The sequence below is a fragment of the Carcharodon carcharias genome, chromosome 20 (genome assembly GCF_017639515.1).
Source record: "Carcharodon carcharias isolate sCarCar2 chromosome 20, sCarCar2.pri, whole genome shotgun sequence".
Classification (NCBI taxonomy): Eukaryota; Metazoa; Chordata; class Chondrichthyes; order Lamniformes; family Lamnidae; genus Carcharodon; species Carcharodon carcharias.
The window spans coordinates 92,861,052-92,883,320 of NC_054486.1; positions in this window are offsets into that span (position 1 = coordinate 92,861,052).

A 22,269-nucleotide genomic window follows, 5' to 3' on the forward strand; every position below is an offset into this window, starting at 1 on the left:
ACATACCTGGGCAATTTTCCACATAGCTGGGTAAATTCCAGTGTTGTAGCTGTACTGGAACAGCTTGGCTAGGGGTGTTCTGGAGCACCAAGTTCTGGAGCACAAGTCTTCAACCCTATTGCTGGAATATTGTCAGGGCTCCTAGCCTTTGCAGTATCCAGTGCCTTCAGCCATTACTTGATAACAAGTAGAGTGAATTGAATTGGCTGAATACTCACATCTGTGATGTCAGGGACCTCCGGAGGAGGCCAAGATGGATCATCCACTCGGCACTTCTGGCTGAAGATTGTATCAAATGCTTTAGCCTTATCTTTTGCACTGATGTTCTGGTCACTCTTTCAAAGTGCCTGATGGAGGCACCTGGCATTAGGAAGGATGGGGCCAGCTTAGACCCTTTGCTGCCGACCCTCCTCCCCACCCCTTCCCCACAATCCCTACCCTGCTCCCCCCAATACCCCACCCCCCCCCACCCCCCCCCCCAACCCCGGTTCTCATAATCACTGAGTTCTGGCCTGGGACGCAGTGAAGAACCTTAGCCTCAGGCAGGTGCCATACCAACAGCAGCCACCACCTTCCTGATGGTGCTGCCGTGCAATGGAGCTGACAGCCTCTGGTTGGCCAGCAGCCCTCAGCAGGCAGGACTTCCACCCCTGGTCTCCTTGATCCCGGAGGATGGTGCACTGCTGGCCTGTGAAGTGCCTGAGCAAGATGTGGAGGCCTTCCCAAAAAGAGGCGATGCAAAGCTCTGGCCGGCTCTCCAGCCAGTGAGCGAAACTCCCATGGCGTCCATAAGATTCGCCCAATATGTGTTACAATCGTTCACCAGGAGTCTTATTCAAGGTTTGAAACAAATAGAATTTATTTACAAAATCGAATTAAGACCAGGCAGTAGGCTATGAAAAAGGAGAGGAGTGATCCCTATTGATTGTAATCTTGTTGCCAAAGAGATGTTGAAGGTCCACTTGATTTAATTAAACTAGCATCCGATGCCATCATTGAATAATCTATGACTTTCCCCTTTATAACCAAGTGAACAGAACATTAACGGACCAGCTTCCCTCCCATTCCCACTCAGATTCAGAGATCAGTCTTTTTGACACTAAATGTATTTGTCTCATGGGCCAACCATTTTATGTGTTGAAATGCTGTTCCTGAAATAATAAATGGGCCATAACATAACATAAAACATTGGTTAATAATGTAGAGAGCCAGAGGTAGTAGGAGACTCCTCTTGGAGATTTATACTGAGGGTATCGTGTACTTCCTGTTTTACAGATGAAAAATATAAATGTTCTTAAATCTATGTAGGAAGCCACAGAAGAGACACATTGATAATAATTATGAACTACATTGTAAACTCAAATTTTAGAATTACTTTGCTGCAACATCTATGTGACAAATAACCTGCAAAGTGGATTGAAGAATAGGATTTAAAGAAAGAATCTGTAGATTGGACATTAAAATAAATTGAGATCAAATTATGCTGTGGCCTTCCCTCATTTGTAGCCTTGGACTTGAAACTAATACCAGTTGATAGAACTCAAGAGTGAATGTTGCCTCACAAAGCTGGTTGCAAAGTGAAGTGAGTGTAACATTCTCAACCACATGCCTAGTGGAGTAAGTCAATAATTGGAAATCTGATTTAAAATGATGATAAGCCCTTTCTTGGTGTGTGAGAAACAAAAGCGCTGGGATGGACTTCAATTTGCTGAAATTGCTTCAAGATGGGGTTGACAAACTTGGCAACCTATTAATGGCGATACATAGAAACATACATAGAAAATAGGAGCAGGAGTAGGTAATATGGCCCTTCAAGCCTGCTCTGCCATTCATTATGATCATGGCTGATCATCCAACTCAATAGCCTGCTTCCGCTTTCTCCACATATCCTTTGATCCCTTTCGCCCAAGAGCTATATCCAACTCCTTCTTGAAAACATATAATGTTTTGGCCTCAGCTACTTTCTGTGGTAGCGAATTCCACAGGCTCACCACTCTCTGGGTGAAGAAATTTCTCCTCATCTTAGTCCTAAATGGTATACTCTGTATCCTCAGACTGTGACCCTGGTTCTGGACTTCCCCACCATCGGGAGCATCCTTCCTGCATTACCCTGTCTAGTCCTGTTACAATTTTATAGATTTCTATGAGATCCCCCCTCATTCTTCTGAACTCCAGTGAATATAATCCTAAACGACTCAATCTCTCCTCATATGTCAGTCCCGCCATCCCAGGAATCAGTCTGGTAAACCTTTGCTGCACTCCCTCTATAGCAAGAACATCCTTCCTCAGATAAGGAGGCCAAAACTGCACACAATATTCCAGGTGTGGTCTCACCAAGGCCCTGTACAATTGCAGCAAGACATCCCTGTTCCTGTACTTGAATCCTCGGGCTATGAAGGCCAACGTACCATTTGCCTTCTTTACCGCCTGCTGCACCTGCATGCTTACTTTCAGCGACTGGTATTCAAGGACACCCAGGTCTCATTGCACATTCCCCTCTCTCAATTTATAGCCATTCAGATAATAATCCACCTTACTGTTTTTGCTAACATTGGCTATATGCCAATCTCTTATGTGGGACTTTGTCGAAAGCCTTCTGAAACTCCAAATAAACCAGATCCACTGGCTCCCCCTCATCAACGCTACTAGTTACATCCTTGAAAAATCCCAGTAGATTTGTCAAGTATGATTTCCCTTTCGTTAACCTATGCTGACTCTGTCTGATTCTGCCACTATTTTCCATGTGCTCAGCTATTAAATCTTTTATATTGCACTCTAGAATTTTCCCCACTACCTACCTCAGGCTGACTGGTCTATGATTCCCTGTTTTCTCTCTACCTCCCTTCTTAAATAGTGGGGTCACATTAGCTACCCTCTAATTTGTAGGAACTGTTCCAGAGTCCATAGAATCTCAAAAGATGACCACCAATGCATCCACTATTTCTAGGGCCACCTCCTTAAGTACTCTGGGATGTAGATTATCAGGTCCCGGGGATTTATCAGCCTTCAATCCCATCAATTTCCCCAACACCATTTCCCTACTAATACTGATTTCTTTCAGTTCCTCCTTCTCACTAAACACTGTGTTCCTCAACACTTCTGATATGTTATTTGTGTCCTTCTTTGTGAAGACAGAACCAAAGTATATATTTAGTTGGTCAGCCATTTCCTTGTTCCCCATTATAAATTCCCCCGTTTCTGACTGTAAGGGACCTACATTTGTCTTCACCATTCTTTTTCTCTTCAAATACCTTTAGAAACTTTTACAACCAATTTTTATGTTCCCTGCAAGCTTACTCTCGTACTCTATTTTCCCCTTCTTTATCAATCCCTTGGTCCTCCTTTGCTGAATTCTTAACTGCTCCCAATCCTCAGGTCTATTGTTTTTTCTGGCCAATTTGTATGCCTCTTCCTTGGATCTAATACCATCTCTAATTTCCCTTGTAAGCCACCTTTCCTGTTTTACTTTTGCGCCAGACAGGAATAAACAATTGTTGCACTTCACCCACGCATTCTTTGAATGTTTGCCATTGTCTATCCACCATCATCCTTTTAAATAATGTTTCCCAATCCATCATAGCCAACTCGTGCAGGAGACACTTCCAGTACACATGCTGGCCCCGGGCATTGGAAATGTTCCTGGCTTCCTGCATAGAGCAGGAAGAGCACACCACACCTTTGAGCTCTCCTGACATGACTTACCACTTTAACTTAAATTAAACCTTTTGGAAGATACTTAATATCAAATAATATCAATTACTCTAGAGCCCTTCTTCCCTGCTCCTCGTTGTTACAGAATATAGACCTTACAAATGATGAACCACAAAATAAGACCTTAAAAACTATAAGCGATAAAAGTAGTAAATACTTGCACGACCATGCTTATGGTGCTCAAAGAATCACCTCGTTCCTTCCTCACCGAACTCCCTCAGTCACCTCTGCTCTCCCAGCTTCTTTTCAACTCCTGACTCCTCTCACGCTCCTTTTCAACTCCTGACTCCTCTCACGCTCCTTTTCAACTCCCGACTCCTCTCACGCTTCTCTTCTTTAGTGATGCTAAGGCTGCCATTATTTAGATGCAGGACCAACACTGGACAGTTGAGGAGCCCATCTATTTCAATTGGTTGCTGATGTTGGGAATCTTTTATGCTGACGTGGCAAAAATGGAAAGATGGGTGTTTCTTTCCCCAGCTTTGAAACACCTCACCTTGATGAACACAAATTTGAAAGGACAAGCTTTTGTGAGCACTAAAACATTGTACTCCAAATGTCCCTTGTGTCATTATGTCATTTATTGTACTTGTACAGGGAAAGGTCAGTGACAAAAATGCAGCATGTAACTGGATTCTCTATTATAGTTACTGTTTGATTTTAGAAAAGCCATTCCACTATGTTTGAAAGACAAAGATTATGAAGGGAAGACAAAGTCACAGGTTTTACAGTGCATAGTAAACTGCAGCTTATGTTTAATTTACCCCACAGAGAGAATATGTAATTGTCTCTCTTGTATTCTACATTGACCTCAACAAATGGTACTGTGAATAGTACATACCTTGATCATGTGCAGCTTCATATTAATAGTAATTTCATTGAAGTTACAATGGACTCCCTTGTCTTTTTACAAGCTTCAGCTAAAAAGACATTTGAGGTACAAAGTGCTACTGGAAACTCTTTGATATCATTAGATTCTAGGTCAGTTATTGCTCTGAATTTCCCTGATGTAAAATTTCCACACTGCCCTTCACTGACAAACCATTTCTAATCTTTTATTTATGAACTGCAGTGTATTAAAATGACTTAGCAACCCTTTTCTCTATCCTAGATCAAAAGCATTTTTAAAACCTTCACCTCAACTTTCAGTTGTCACCCTTTAATTTTTCTTGACAACTGTTAAAATATTTATGCTTTATTTGGCACATAATTAAAAAAAAAGTTCTTGATTTCCATACTTCACAAAATGTAGTTGTTTGTGAAGGTTTCATCCTGATAATAGAGATTGGCACTCAGGCCTTACCAACCTTGCAGGCAAAATGGAGACATCACGATTCACTTTTATTCACCAGTTCACTGGTCCCTGCATTGCGATGTGAGCAACAACTTGTCTACACTTGTATTGCACCTCAAACAGTGAAACCTAAGTAGTGAAATACTGGAGGCCCTTCAGCAAGGATTAAACACCGCCTCACCCCTTTCATCATTCGCCACCACCCTCAAAAAGCAACAACATCAGCAGTTCACAAATCACAAATTATCACTGAGGCAAGACAGTTGAGGGTTGACAGTGAGTAAGGAACCCTGTCCCAGCTGTAAGTTAATTCCATTCAGCAGAGAAGAGTGCTAATTTGTGAAGTTTAGAAGATTATTATATTTTAGTACTTTATCTTTTTGTTTGTAAGATTATTATAGTTTGGACTATAAGTTTAAATTTAGGGTAAATGAAAGGGGTCATGTGCTGTAGTCTGCCTGAAAATAAACCTGGGTAGTTCAATTGTTCAATATCAAAGGAAGGCTCAGCTCATTTTATTGAGAAGGAGGTGCAAGTATTTACATTTACAGGCAGTGACAGCTGTTTCTATGTCAATAATGAGCAGTCCCTAACATTCCTGAAGTCCCAGAATGGTGTTGTAAGTATGAAGTTGTAAACAGTTTAAACTACCTCTTTACTTATAAGATGAAACAAAGTTGGGATAAATGATAGCTAATTAACATTTCTACTTAAATACAAGGCTAGAATATTTCCCAATGCCATGGAGAGGAGTGTGGAGGAAGTCATTTTGAGGTCAGGTTACAGGTTTCCATATAAACCCAGAAATATCACAGGCAGGAGGCAGTTGCAATTTTGACTTGTGTGGTCTGCAGCTAACTGAGAAGTAGAGACCAAAGATAGAATACATAAAGCCTGTACTTTCAGCAGAGAAAATGCTGACTCTATTGGTCACTAGGTGGAACGTGAGTAGGAGCTCATGCTCAAAGTGAAGACTAAGTTCGTGAGGGGCTAAAAGATACTGGAAAATTCGTCTAACTTGGAACTAGAGGAAGAAATCTTAGTGAAAGGCAGTCCTGGGATTAGAGGTTATCGGCTGTGAAACTGGAAAGGAAGAAATCCATGGGTATGGAAGGACAGAGAATGATTATACCAATGCATCTCAGCTCAGACAAATTTGCTGCACTTCCAGTTGGGGCAGCAAGTTCAGAGAGAGGATGGATCCAAAAATCAGGGATAAAGTGACAAATTGTGCTTCCTTCAAGCTCAGCTTTGCTACTGAGAGTGTACAAATTTTCCCTGTAATGTTGATCTTCACCAACCTGCCAAGAAGGTCACTTACTCACTTATTTTGCTCATTAATATTCATTAATTTTAATTTTCAATGGGCTTTACCAACCTCTTGAAGTTATGGATGGAAAACCCAAAGTACAGTTTCTCTTCCCTCATGCAGGTTTTATTCGCACAAGTGAGTTTTATTTTTTTCCTGCTGGCTTCTTGCTTGACAACCTGCTTGATTGGTTAGCGGGCTAGCTGTCTGCTGTGTGGGAAAGCCTGGATCACAAAGACATAGAGGTGAGAAGAGGACAAAGAGAGAGAGAGGGGAGATCATGGTCTGTATGGGTGGGAGTTAATGGTAGGGGAAGGAATTGCAAGGTGGGGAATCCGCAATCACGGAATTGGAAGCAAATAAAATTTTGTTCAGGGAGAAACATTCTTGCTCCTCCTGGCCAACATGCAATACTACAAAAGACATTTACCTGATTAATCTAGCCCTTATTACTTCCTTTTACCTGCCAGGTTTCCCAAGGCCTGTGGAACACAGCTGACAGTTAAGGATAACAAGTTGGTAAAAATGTAGGCATCCAGCCTCCTTAAAAGCTGTTTTTAAAAAATTTCAATTATATAGCACCTTCAATGACTACTGGACATTACAAAGACAATTTTACAGCCAATGAAGCACTTTTGCAATGTGGTCACTGTTGTAATGTAGAAAATGTGAGAGCCAATTTGCACACAGCAAAATCACCCAAACAGCAAGGTGTCAATGGCCAGATAATCTGTTCAACATTGTTTGGGGGACAATTATTGGGCAGTAGACCAAGAATAACTCACCTGCTCTTCATGCCATGGGATGATTACATCCTCAGTTTAACATCTCATCTGAAAGACAGCACCTCCAAGAGTGCAACACTCCCTCAGTCCTACACTAATATTGCAGCCTAAAATTTCATACTCAAGTCCTGGAGGGGGACATGAACCCTCAACCTTTTGACTCAGGGGGTACTGTAAACTGAGCCACAGCTGATACGTTTACAAAGCTGCCAAATATCCTGTCTCCTGAGGGTGAATTGGTTGCCCGTACCTATATCTCCCTTCTCCATTAAACAGAAGAGGGTGTGTTTGAAATGTTAACTTTGCACCCAGTCCAAACCTGTCCATTTGGGGGTGTTAAAGTTACCTCCTTGATGTCTCAAACAAATGTCATATTTGGAAACATTAACATTCAAATCCAGTGTTTGTTTGCTACCCTAAACAGGGTATAAATAGTGGAAGTTAAAGTGAATTAGGAAAGGATAATAGTGCTTCCCTGAATGGTGTTATTTAATGACACTCTGAGATAAGAACAGTAATTAGAGGCTACACAGCAGTGGATTGAAAAGAGATTAAACAGGAGAGAGGTGCCCTGCTGTGCAGTTGATTAATGTGCCAGTATAAACAAGGCCGTTGAGCAACAGAATGGATTGAAGTAAGTGGTTCTTAACCAGTTTCTGCATTTTCACAATATTAATGTGGCTGGCCCCTTTTCAAAATGCATACTTTAGTTGCGTTCACTCTTTCAGTCATATTTTTCAACTGTGAAAAATGATATCATTGAGCTGCCCATGCCCATTTGCAAGACAACACAAGTTTGTTTCAGTAGTTAAACCAGAGAAGATCACTACTTTCATTGTTTGTAGATTGTGAGATCTTAGCAGGATTTTGACTGCACAATAGTAGCTCAAAAGTTACATGGGGGAGAATTTTCCCCATGGGCCGTGCGGGAGCAGACGCGGACCCGTTTGCCTCCCGCGATCAGGTCCACACCCCCATTTTACATGGGCGGGCCAATTAAGGACCGCCCAGCATAGTTCACGACTCTGGTGCATAGCAGGAGTGGGCGGGCGGCAGTGGGCTCGCTCAGACCACCGGGTCCAATGGCGACCCACCGGCCTGTAGAAATGAAGGCGTGGCAGCCTTGGAAGGGCTGCTCACAATGACTGGGCGAAGGGCTCTGCAGACGGGCAATGTGCGTTATGCAAGTCCAGAAGGTAGGCCATTGGGGCAGGCCAAGCCAGAGGGTAGGCCATAGGGGCAGGACAAGCCGGAGGGTAGGCCATTGGGGCAACGTGCCCCTCGTTTTTCCGATGAGTGCCTAGCTGACCTCCTGGAGGAGATGGCAGTGCGGCGGGAGGTCCTACTTCCGAGGGACAGGAGGCAGAGGCCTCCCCATCTGACCAAACATGCATGGGAGGAGGTGGTTGAGAGTGTGAGCTCCCATGATGTGGTGCGGCGCACATGGGGCCAGTGCCGCAAAAGATTCAATGATCTCCTGCTCTTGGGAAGGTTGAGTACCATCTTGCTTCAAGTCACTTAATGCAGCCGTCATCCTTTCCCCTCAAACCCACATCCCCCCCCCTCCCCCAGCATCTCTGAGTACAGTTACGGCATTGAATCCCTCACAGCATGTATCCCTGGCTGGGTGTGACAGCAGAGATTGCTCATGCCTAGTTCACCCTGACAGAGTTGAGCTAGGATGTGTTCTGCATCTGCAGCATGCGTGACACTGACACACGGACCATAGAATGGGATTGCAAGTCAAACGTCTGCACCTAGGCAGAGTGCTGGAACTGGGAAGCATGTCAAAGTCAGGATGCTAACATGCTGGGAGGGCAGCTTCCAGTTGGCGGGGCACCAGTCCACCTGCTGGTCTTTGTGCCCCACGTGCTTGTGCCTCTTTGCTTAGCAAAGTGACACCTTGTGGTGCCACATGTGAAGGAGGCAGCATTTGGGCAATGGTGGGAGGTGCAGGATCAGCCCTGGCTTGTCTGGGTGAGTGTGCGGCAGCTGTGGGGTGATGAAGAACTGGAGTCCTGCAATGTCCCACTCTGGCTGGGTTGGCAGGGATGCGATAGGAATTCAGGTGCAGGCTGGACTAAGCAATGCTCTTCTCTCCTTTTCAGGAAAAGACTGCACACAATGCCTCTGAATGAATGCAGACTGGCAGAGGGCAGACCCAGTTGACCACCCTAATGGTTTTTGAGCAGCAGGCCATGGATTTAGAGAGGCACCATGCCCCCAGGTCCACTGGTGGTGGTAAGGCTGGGGTGCCATGGGGTAGGTATGTTTGGCAAGCAGTCAGGTCACCATGTGTGTCCCAGAAGCTGTGGCACTGCTGAATGCTCAGTGATTGAAGTTAACAACTTGGGTTGACCATTGATTATGGAAGGATGAGTGCATAATGATCCGAGGAAGCCGCATGCAAACTGACATTGTCTGCACTGTAACTAATCAAATGTCCTTTTTATTCCTTTCAACATCACCGGAGCAGGGCCAGGAGGAGGAGGCAGAGGCTCCACCTCTCACCCCTGAAGCTCCAGAGCAAATCGACTCACCAGCATCACACAATCTCTGCCAGGCAGGCACCAGTGTAGGTACTAGCACATTGGTGGGAATTAGATATTCGTTCCAGGGCACGGTGGTGAGGGCACTTCACACTCGCTTGAGGTGTGGGTAGAGACAGAGAGTGCCCAGGGTGCCGTCAGTCGGAGGACTGCTATGGAGCAGGTAGATGCTTGGTCGATGGCTGATGATGTGCCTCTAGAGTTGTCCGCGAGTCAGCGAATGCTGGAAGTGCAGCAGGGTATGCAGGATGATCTGGCGGAGATACATGAGGCTATGCATGGCATGGTGCCCGTGCTGGAGGAGTCCACGCAGAGCATCACCGATGCAATGAGCCTTATGGCCAAGTGCCATGCTTCCTCCAGGGAGAGAGTGGCGACTCTCATGGAGAGGCTCCCCCAGGAGAACAATCAGGGCCTCCTGGGGTTGCGCTCAGACCTGCAATCCCTCACAGCGGCATTGACCTCAGCTGGTCAGTGCCAGTGTGGGAGATGGTTTGGGCACCAAGTATCCCAGCTCAGTGCCCATTCATCTACGATGAGCAGAGAGGTCCGAAGCGACCTCACGTCAGTGCAGCAGCTGTTGTCTCTGAGGGCAGTCTCTCCTCTGCCCCTCTGCCAGTGACGTGGCATCCGGTGAGGCTGTGGCGACTGGGGAAAAGCCAGCTGTGGAACTGACCACTCCCTCCCAAGCGGGGCCAGCACAGGCTCCACGGGCCAGAGGACATTCGCCAAGGTCATCGAGGCCAACAGGACAGCACAGTGAGCAGACTGTCTCAGATGCCAGTGCCGGCGAGGGGACAGCACCTAGACATAGCACCCGTAAGTGTAAATTTAAGGCACCTTAGACACACCACGGGTTTCTCAATGGTGCTTTTATGTCGGCCCATAGTATTTTGTGGAAGACTTGGTGTGATGTCCAGCACCATTTTTGTTTTGCTTTATGAAGTTACATTTGTTCACTCAATAAATTTTGACATGTTGCCATGCTTCAGGGTGATTCCTTACTTCTGCATGTGCACGGGAAGCCATGATGTTATGAGTGAGCTGTTTGACATTGAGCTTTATTGACAAGGGCCTTAGTTAATTTTAATATCCAGGCTGATTTACCACTCAGGTATCGAGTGTGGAGCCAGCAGCCCTGGCATGTGTTGAAGGTCCATCTGTGATGTGCTAGCTGAAGGTTCTTTGGATTAAAGCCTCCCGGGTGTCCCTGCCTCCCTCGAGTATGCCCGGGTCAGTGTCTACCCCCTCAGTGATTCCCTGTGTGTGCTCATCCTCGGACTCACTGCTGGACTCATCGTGTGCAGCCGGAGCAACTGCGTCTACGTTTTCCTCGTCCACTGTGACCCCCCTTTCCAGCGCCAGATTGTGGAGAGTGCAGCATGTAACCACTATCAGCGACACATGGTCTGGGGGTTACTGGAGTGCGCCCCCTGAGCAGTCCAGGTATCAGAAGTGCATCTTGAGAAGACCAATGGTTCTCTCCACCATAGCCCTTGTGGAGCCGTGGCTCCTATTGTGCTGCTGCTCAGCCTCTGTTCTCAGATGGCGGAGAAGTATCATGAGCCACCTTCTGAGGGGATAGCCCTTGTCACCCAGCAGCCATCCATCCAGCCGGGCTGGAGAACCGGCCAGGAGCCCCGGCACCTGGGAGTGTGTCAGAGGATGTAGACATCATGGGAGCTGCCTGGGTACCTTGCACAGACTTGTAGAATCTGCATCCTGTGATCACACACTATCTGCACGTCCATGGAGTGGAAGCCCTTCCTGTTGGCAAAGGCACTGGCCTCACCTGCTGGTGACTTGATGGCCATATGTGTGCAGTCGATTGCATCCTGGAAGCAGGAGAAGCCAGCAATGGCCGCGAAGCCTCTGGCTCGCTGTGTCTGGCTGGCCTTGTCCCAGCAGAAGTGGGTGAAAGTCAATGCCCGTCTGAACAAAGCGTGTCACTTGCTTGACACAAGTGGACAGCTGATAGGGAGACTCCTCAGAGATCACCCACTGACCCCTGGAAAGAGCCGGAGGCATAGAAGTTGAGGGCAGCTGTGACCTTTAGAGCCACTGGCATGGGGTGTCCATTCACGGTTTGCAAGATCTCAGGGCCAATCATCTGACAGATATAGTTCACTGTCCCCCTTGAGAGACGGAGCCTCCTTTGGCAATGGACCTCAGACATATTGAGGTAGCTGCTTCGCTGCCTGTAAACCCTGGCAGCAGGATTGTGGCATCTTCTGCGGCCCCTTCCACTTTGAACTTCCTGTTGGTCCTGCACCCCTTGTGTCTGCGCCTCTCCTCCCAAAGGTGGCTCCCCTGGAGGCTGAATGTGGACTCCTGGCCTCTTGCTCCTTCTGGCCCTCCCTTCCTCCTCAGAGGAGGTGCCTCCAGTGGAGAGCACAATTCCCATTCCCAGGCTAAGGGAAGGCTTTCTGAAAGCTGCAGGTCCCAGAAATGATCTTTACTGTAGAGTCCTGGCCAACGCTTTTACTCCTGTCCTAGCAGCTGGTATGAGTTTTGAAGTATTCCGGCTCACACAGACAAGTAGCAGCAACTTTCACACTTAAATACCTGAAAAATCACTATCGCGACCCCATTTACCCCTCTTATCTCGCCCGCGGATGAGGCTTATACAAATATCTCCTACCCGCCTGCCCATTGCACACGGTGATGTCCTGAAGATTGCATGGGCTACAAAAAATCGAATTCAATTGCTGCCTCTAGGGTCTTAACTAGTTAATTGATGATGGGTGCACATCTGAACTTATAGCACGCCCACCTTCCCAAATATCGTGATGGCGTTGGGATGCTCGCCCGACGTTACCATGCGCCATTTTACACGTGGGCGTGCGGGTCCCATCTCCGCACGCCAGTGGGAAAATTCTGCCCATGGTAAAAAGAAAAAAGGCTGCAAACGAAGGTTAACATTCAGGTGTAGACCCTTGGTTGAATATCTGCATAGAAGATGAAATTTTAACAGGTGAAGGATTTTCCTCTCCCCTGCTCTCCCTTCACCTTGGGTCAGGGTCATTTCCCGCACATGGTGAGCTCCCAGCACTGTCACAGAGGAGCACCTCATGGTCCTAAGGAGGTTTTGGCAGTGCTACAACACGACACCACGGTGGTAATAGTGTTAAAGGGTCAGAAATGCTCTAAGCAAACACTGATGGATCGGCAGAGACAGAGGACTTTGGCAGACAGGTTGGAGGGAAGGTTTCTACAAGGCTCTCTCCCTCCATGTGGAAACCTTGGCCAATACTGTTTTTCCCTCAGGCCTACGACTATATTCCCTGTGGTAGTCCTGAGAAGCACGAGAAATGCCGTTGTGCAAGGTCAGAAATCTCACTAGGGACCTGATTCCCACCCCTCTTTGCTTGTTGGGAGAGAAGGAGCAACCTGCAGCATAGGAGCAGGGAGAGGGAAAGGCAAAACAGGCAACAAAGCAACATTAGGCCTCAATGAACAATTTACCTGAAATTCCTGCTGCTTTCTGGAAAAGAATCGTGCCTCTTTTGGTAAATCTCTTGTTGCTACTTAGGAAGAACACTGTGAACTTATGCTCCCTCTAAGGAACAGCAGGACATCCAACATTCAGGCATTGGTGAATGCTAATGGAATTTAATATGCCCAACCCCCAGCGGCAAGGTGGGGGGTCATTTAATTGGGTGGGTCGGGGACCCCATTGCCTTTCCACTTCTGCCCAATTAAGTCTGGAGCAGGATGGCTCCTGGATGACCTCCTGGATGTTAATTGAGGCCCTTAAGTGGGCAATTAATGTTCAAATAAGGGCCTCAGCCCATTGTCTCTGGTATTCAACTAGTGGTGGGCGGGGGAGTTGCTATGCAGGATACTCGAAAAACAACCAGGATCCCTCATACAAAGGCATTTACTGTATGATCAAGGGACCTGGCATCAGGAAGGGGAGAGGGCCCACTGAGACCCAATCCCTGCCCTTTCTTCCTACCCCCTGCCCCAAGCCAGCGACCCCTTTCCCATGACATCCATTGCGCCCTCACTCACCTTTGGCCCGGGTCTCCCTTGTTGATCCTAGACCTCTGTTGGGTGCATTACCGGCAGCTGCCACCGCTCCTGGTGGCGCTGACAGGCATGGGAGATCTGCTGACTTCTGATCAGTCAGCAGCTTTCAGCGGAAATACCATACCTGGGATCCTAAATCTTGGGCAAGGCATGTTGCTGGCCAGTTAAATGCCTAAAGGCACTTAATTCAGGCAGATCTTCACCAATGGAGGCGATAGAGGGATCCTCCCAGTTCTCCAGCCAGCAGTTGAGACTCCCACATCGCCCCCCACCACCCGCCCCCCCCCCCCAGTCCCTAACATTAAATTCTACCCGTGAATGGAACTATCTGTGGAGTGGAATTGGAAAATTAACCCTTCCGCTAAGCTTTTTCATTGTGACATTTATCAGAACATTTTTAGTTAGAAGTGGAAACCATGTCACGTTCCCCTATACAGCAAATTCTCAGTTACAGCAATATGCCTGTTGGAACTGTTGAGCGAAAGCAAAGCACTTATTTGCAAGGACTATAAGTAATACATTGATACTTGTTGAGCTACGGGAAAGTTTATCTTGAACTGAGATTAATAACCTCCCTTCACTGCGTTATTTTGTTTATCTTTATTGATACCAGCGATTCACACAAGACATGTTGAGGGCCGCTCAACAACATGAGCCATGTTTTGCATGTCTGCAATTGCTCTGGCTGTGCAATGGGAGGAGGGCCAACAATTAATTTCACAACACATTCATTCTTCAAAAAAGTGTCAGAGTGATAGGGAAAGTTATCACTCCATTCCAAATAACCAAATAAATATGAGGGAACATCGTAAAATGTTAAAAGAGTTGAAGACATTTTATTTTCCAAATGTTTTTTGATGTCAAGCTACAGAAGTGATCAATGGCACTTTTTCATTTCATTATTATGTTTTCTTCAGAAAAGGAAATGTTTCTCTCTCTGGCCAGGTTTTAGTCACCCCTCCTGATGTCTTTTCCTTTGGCTTATTGTCAAGGCTTGTCTTATTACACTCCTGTAGAATACCTTGAGGCATTTTTCTACATGACAGATGCCATATAAATGCTCGTAGCTGTTTCTGAACATAAAAATAAGAATGAGTGCCATTCAGTTATGTAATCCCAATCTGCTTTGTACTCAGGCTGAAGAGAGAGTGGAAGAAAACATTCAGATGCGGACACTTCAGGGTATCCGGGATCATGAAAGGCACTATATAAATGCAACTCCATTCTATTAAGTCTGGACTCCTTAAACTAAGCTGAGAGCTCCCCCCAATGGAGGGTCCTAGAAGTTGTTATATAAAAAATTAAAATAACATATAAACATACTCAATATACCCACTGCCCTGAATTCTCTTCATTAGTAGCAAATTAGGGAAACTTTTCAATTGAGTTCTGATTCCCTTGAGAATGCTATTTTTGTTGTTCTCTAACTGTTCAGTATGCCTGTCGAACATTCATCCAAGTGATCATTTGACCCAACCTCCATTTTTGTACAGAGTCTAGTACGTTGGTCAAGGAAATAGGTCGTTCAACTGCAGTCTGAAGAGATCAAAAGAGTATGGGAAAACTAAAAAAATATATTTTATAATGGATGGCTTCAATTACCTAAATATAAACTGGGAAAAACCAATGATGCAGAGCTAGCATGAGTAAATGTAACTCATGGCTGTTATATGGCCCAGTGCATGAAGAAATCCATGGGGGTAGTGCTCAACTTGCTTGGTATTTATTAATGGCTCTACCAGTGCACAGAAATTGAAATCATACCACCCTTCGGAGACGGCAACCACAGTTGAAAGTTCATCAACTGGGAGTCAGATAAACCCAAGGCCGGAATCAGGTGTATCATTTTAAATGGGCTAAGTTCAAACAAGTGGAGGGAGAGCTAAAGTAAAAAAGCTGACTCAGGATACTCAACAACAATTCAGTAGAAAACAAGTGTAAAACGTTAAAAATAATGACACTGAAGATGAAGGATATCTTAAAAACCAGCAGGTGTAACCATGAATGGTTCAACAAACAAGTTAAAACTGATCAATAAAAATCCTGGGGGGAGAGGTAGGGGCAGGAGTTCACTGGGATAAATAACAGAATCTACGTAGCTCTTTGTTCAGAGTGCACCTTGGTCACCAAAATATAAGGCAGAAGCTGAAGCAGAGCAAAGATCCATATGACTGCCCCCTAGTGTCAAAAGTTGAGTTATGAGGAAAGATTGGAAAAGAAGGGAGGGACCTGAGAGCTAAAGAAGTCAGGTATGGAATGGTCTGGATTGAAAGGTAATTTAAATCTGGAACATCGTGGGCGGAATGGAGAAGATTTTATGGAGCGCACAAGAATGGGGAATGTAGTATGCTGGGCGACTTAATTAGGCGGGACGTGAAAATTTGATTTCCCAATGGCAGGTTGAGATGCAGATATAAAGTCAGTGGTGTGCTTACAGCATCTCGAACATTATGCCAGCCTGTGGTAGGTTCATATTTGTAATAAATTTGCATATCATGAATACTCATTACTTTTTTTAAAAAATAAATCTGATTTTCAAGATAAAGTCAGCAGTAGCTTGAAAATTCCTGGGCACCCAGTTCATGTTTGTTTAAACACGGTGTGTCAGCTTTGTGTAAGGACAAGAGTTTTCCTTGTTTAACTCACTGGCACAAGGGAGGGGAGCAGGAGAATGGACTCTTACATGGGGGCAACAGAGATCCAGGGAAGCACAAGGGGGAAAGGGAGGAAATTAGAAATTGGTGACCCATTTCACTGTTGGATATGGACTATAAGATTCTGTCCAAGGTCATTGCCAATCGGGTCAAATCTGCCCTGGAATTGGTGATCCACCCTGACCAGACCTGCACTGTGCCGGGCAGGAAGATCTCTGACAGCCTCGTGCTGCTCAGGGATACGATTGCCTATGTACAGGACAGGGGTGTGGATACCTGCCTCATCAGCCTGGATCAGGAGAAGGCCTTTGACAGACTATCGCACACTTACATGGTGGATGTGCTCTCCAAAATAGGGTTTAGGGAGGGAATTCGCAATTGGATCCAACTGCTCTACACTAACATCAGTTGCGCAGTCTCAATCAATGGGTGGGAATCAGATAGCTTTCCAATTAAATCTGGAGTCAGGCAGGGCTGTCCTCTCTCGCCTGTTCTTTTCGTGTGTTGCATAGAACCCTTTGCTGAGTCCATCAGGAAGGATCCGGGCATAAGAGGAGTGACGATTCCAGGCAGTGGAGGCACTCAGATCAAAGCCTCCCTGTACATGGACGATGTCGCCGTCTTCTGCTCGGATCTGCTGTCGGTGCACAGACTGATCCACATCTGCGACCAGTTCGAACTGGCCTCGGGAGCCAAGGTAAATCATGGGAAGAACGAGGCCATGTTCTTCAAGAACTGGGCTGACCGATCCTTTGTCCCCTTCACTGTCAGGGCTGACGGCCTGAAGGTACTAGGGATATGGTTCGCAGGGACCAGGGCACGCGTTAGAAACTGGAAGGAGCGAGTGTCTATGGTGAAAAGGAAACTGGGCATGTGGGAGCGACACTCCCTCTCCATTGCGGGTAAGAACCTGGTCATCAGGTGTGAGGCACTCTCGCTGTTGCTGTACGTGGCGCAGGTCTGGCCCATTCCACACTCCTGTGTGGTGGCGATCACCTGAGCCATCTTCTGCTTTATCTGGAGGTCGAAAATGGATCGTGTCCGCAGGGACACGATGTACAAGCCTCCAGATAAAGGGGGAAAAAACGTGCCCAACATCCCCCTCATACTGATGGCCACCTTTGTGTGCGGCTGCATCAAGCGGTGCGTAGACCCTCAGTATGCAAACACCAAGTGTCATTACGTACTGAGGTTCTACCTGTCCCCAATGTTGTGAAGGATGGGTCTGGCCATGCTGCCGCGGAACGCTCCAAGTAGTTGGACCGTGCCGTACCACCTGTCCCTCGTGGAAAAATTTATGCAGAGAAACACCTTTGACCACAAGTTCATCAGGCAGTGGTTGGCACGTAACATCTTAGAGGTCCTAAGGGAAAAGGAGAGGGTGGACCCGGTGGGTTGGTTCCCCGAGCAGACTGTCAAAGTCATTTGGCAGAATGCCTCATCGCCAGAACTTTCCAACAAGCACCAAGACGTAGTTTGGCTGGTGGTGAGAAAAGCCCTCCCTGTCAGATCCTTCCTACACACCAGGAGTCTCACCCCCTCTGCGCGTTGCCCTCGAGGTGGCTGTGGTGGGGAAGAGACTGTTGTTCACCTCCTTGTAGATTGTGTCTTTGCAAAGAAGGTCTGGAGAGAGATGCAGTGGTTTCTGTCGAGGTTCATCCCGAGCAGTTCTGTGACACAGTACTCTGTGCTCTACGGGCTGTTCCCAGGGACACAGACTGAGACAAACATCAACTGCAGCTGGAGGATCATCAACTCGGTGAAAGACGCTCTTTGGTCTGCCCGTAACTTGTTGGTCTTCCAGTGCAAAGAGTTGTCCCCGACCGAGTGTTGCAGACTGGCACATTCCAAAGTCCAGGACTACGTGCTGAGGGACACACTAAAGCTTGGGGCAGCCGCCGCAAAGGCACAATGGGGAAAGGTCGCTGCCTAAGACCTTTCTGCCACAGTGCACCGAGGGACTGGGAACTGTGAAGAGCCCCTTGGGATGTACAGCTCAAAATGAATATCTGCCAATGACTGTAATATTCATTGTTTGTACTGATACACCTTGTGATTCATGTTGTAAAGGTTGAACCTGATTGTATTTTTGTGATGGTGATTTTGAAATGGTTTGAAATGTTGTTGAAGATTTTTTATCAATAAAGTGTATTTTTGCATTAAAAAAAGAGATCCAGGGTAGGACAGAGGGTGGTGTCAGCTGCATGGAGGAGTGGAGTGAGGAAGTCCTGGCTCTGGTAGGGGGTAGAGTGGGGATAGTCAGTCAAGGTAAGAAATTGAGGGGCCTAAAGCTTTGTGTCAGTACTGTGTAAATGTGTGTCCATCTCAAGGTGTTGGCTGGCAAAGGCCTCACAGGGTTTTGAGTTCATCAACAGTATTTCAATTACCCCCACTGAGCGTGATCTCAGGCCCCTTTACAATGCATAGAAGGGAGGACCAGATGAGCCTATAAGTTCAGCCATGTCCCACAGAGCAGTGAGTACAACACTGGGCAATAACATGAACATTCAATAAAGCGTGAACAAAAAAATACCAAACATTGTTTCTTCCAAAATAAAGGAAATGCCCATAACTCTCCTATAAGTATCAATGTGTGCCAAACGTGAAGTGTGCCAGTACATTTAGTTCTCCAGCTAAGCTAGACTCAAAAACTTCCTCAACAAGGATGGCTCTGTCAGTTATAGTCATTGTAACAATATCATTAAAATTGTAAAAGCAAAATACTGCAGATGCTGGAAATCTGAAACAAAAATGGAAAATGCTGGAAATATTCAGCAGGTCTAGCAGCATCTGCGGAGAGGGAAACAGACCCTCTGAAGAAGGGTCCTACAGACTCGAAAGGTTAACTCTGCTTCTCTCTCCACAGGTGCTGTTATACCTGCTGAATTTTTCTAGCATTTTCTGTTTTTGTTCCTTAAAATTGTATTAGGGATGTTCCAAGTAATAGCAGGGGATAGCTGTCAAGTCAGCTACCTTACAAAGCAGTTTTGCTTCATGCAGATTATGGTTGCCTTGTTTGCTTAGGTATCTCAACTCATCCAATTTTAAAAGTAAAACATGCAATAGTCCTTTTGCCACTGGGCTAGATTCCACAAACTGATGGCAAGTGACCACGCCGGCTTCTGTACCCAATGCCTGCTCTTTCATATATAGAAACTGGTTCTGTTCCATCAATGCTTGCCCATGTACAGATGTACCTTAGTTCCTGCTATTGGGGAAATTGCCATGGTTCATTTATGTGGTAATCCAAAATTTCATTATTTGAATGGCCATTGAGACTGGTTGAACAGTTGCTAAACTAAAGTATTCATTGCTGAGATAGTTACTTAGTCAATGAAAGTTCCAACGATGATCTGGCAATAGTGGGCGATCCATGCTGCTACAAAGATCTTAGTCGATCACACCATTGACATCCTGAAGCAGAGGTTCCGATGCCTGGACTAATTTGGGGGCCTGTACATGTGTGGTGCAACTTAGAAAATATGTCCAAGATTATTGTAGCGTCCATTACTTTGATCTCTAAAGGGACTTTATTAATGGACAGTTGACGCATTGCATCACATTGCAATGGCAGAAAGACTCCAAACAACTGACTCATCAATCAGAGTAATAAAGCATTTTCAAGCAAGGTATGTTCAGTGAACTCCATGACAGTCAGAGGTTGAGGCAGTTCTATATGTACTTGAAATGCTAGCCAAATTAAGCCCCACCTGCAATATGTTAAGTTTAATATCAGTATCTCTGAATGTGCAATGCGGCCTTTTATTCCTAAATGTTATGTTGGAGAAAGTGAAGCAGATGGCTGCTCAATGTCAATATCTGCCCTCATGGATAGAAGTGGATCATTTTGTCTTTGTGTTGCATTTGCATATTGCCTTCCAACTACAGCACCACATCAGTGGCAGGTGCCTAGGCTTGCATGCTATGTGATGTATCAATTTATTCAAATAGGGCAGCTAGATAATGAGGATGCAGCTTCATTCTGGAAGACATTTACATGACCTATGTCAGCTTCTGCCATTTTCCTGTAGTTAGACATTCCCTCAGCATCCTGCGATCAGTGCGGGAGCGAACATTAGGCAGCCATGAGATGATCGCATGAGGAGCGACTCTCTCTGATTCCCCAACATAGTCATTTCAGACAAGATGGATTGTTGCAGAATCCATCTCCCATCTCGAAGTGATACTCAACAATGGAATTTCATTCAAGGAAGAGGCTTCACTGAAATATGGAGTACTTACATTCTCAGCAATGGTTTGCAGTTTAGTCAGTCAGTCATGCAGCAATTTGCAGATTGTAGATTTACCCCAATTGATGCTCTCAAACTGTACAATTGCCTAATAGGCTCACTTTCAAAATGACTGCCTGATGCAGTGCTGTTGAGAGATTGAATTACATTTGTGGGTAGGACAATGAGTTCTGGGGCCCATCGACTTTTTTAACTGATGGAACCCTTGGCGAAGTTGACTTTCTAGGCAGTGAGAGCATCTGCTTCAAATCAAGCTGTGCTTGCTTCGCTTCACTCTGTGCTCCATTCAATTTTCCCTCTTGATCTAATTAACTAATTCCACCCTCTCCCTACCCTTACACCCTCCCACTAGTGTCTAGAAGTTGGTGATTCGGAATGCTGTGCAATGTTTGGTTGGGCGGATCTTTTGCACTGGCAACCCCTCTCTTAGACATATGGAGGAACAGGAATAAAACACACACTTTGGAATGTCATCCATAAGACAACTCATGAAACAGAACTCTATCATGTAGGACACAAATAAATAGAAAAAGCATGCTGCATTCCTCCTCTATGGCTCTGCAGCATACTTCATGGATTCCAGATACACTCTATACTTCAGTATTTGAAAGGGTGGTAGGATCAGGTTCAACAGTAACTTCCAAAAGAGAATTGGATATACACTCGAAACGGAAGAGTTTGCTGTGTAAAAAAGAACAGGGGAGTGGGACTAATTGGATAACTCAAAAAAACAACACAGGCCTAATAGGTCAAATTCTTCTGTGCTGTAAGATTCTAAAACCTATGTTCCATTAAAATACCTTAGTAAGACAAAATGGGTAAATTAGATAGAGTATGAGATATATGAGCACACTACTGTTGGCAGCTTTGTGTAGGCCAGAAAAATACCCTTCTCACCCCTAAAATTCAGGCCACAAGTGAGAAAACCCTTATTATTCCTCTCCCACTCCTTACACCTTGACAGCAAGGTGATTGTCAGCAACCTCTTTCTGTGTAAAATTCCCCAAACAGAATCTTGCAATGGTGCGGTTCTGCCTCTGTGCCTTGCTTCTGTCTTTTTCAAACATGGAACCAATTTTCCTGCCTGAGGGTGAATGCCTCCCTTTAACCTGTCCTGTGTTCTTTGCCAGCTCTTGGCTGTCATGCGCATTGTGCTGCAAGTGTCAAATGCATTTTAAGTAGTGACCTTGTTCGGATCATGAAATAAGCTCAACGTGGCACAAACTCTGCATGGACCACATTATTTGCTCTCATATTCTCATTCTGGATGTATAAAGCTACATAAAGAAGGAACTTCCATTTGAAATAAAGCTACTGCAGTAAATTTATTTGCGTTATCCCTGATTTTCAGCAGGTCCTTAACTGCATGAATAGTTCTGTAATGACTCTCTTCAGCCCACATTAATTTTACATGAAGTTCCATTTTATTTAAGCGAAACATGGAAGTTTTCTATTTCATGATCATGCTTGTTCTAGAAATTATAAACTTTTTCTATTGTATACATTTTGTAGGTAATTTCTTTACTTGTAAAATGTTCAGTCTAGTAGGGCATGTTGGACTTACCTCAGCAATGAAAAATGCAACATGAAAGTGATATAGTCCATAATATAGATAAAAACAAAAAAACTGCGGATGCTGGAAATCCAAAACAAAAACAGAATTACCTGGAAAAACTCAGCAGGTC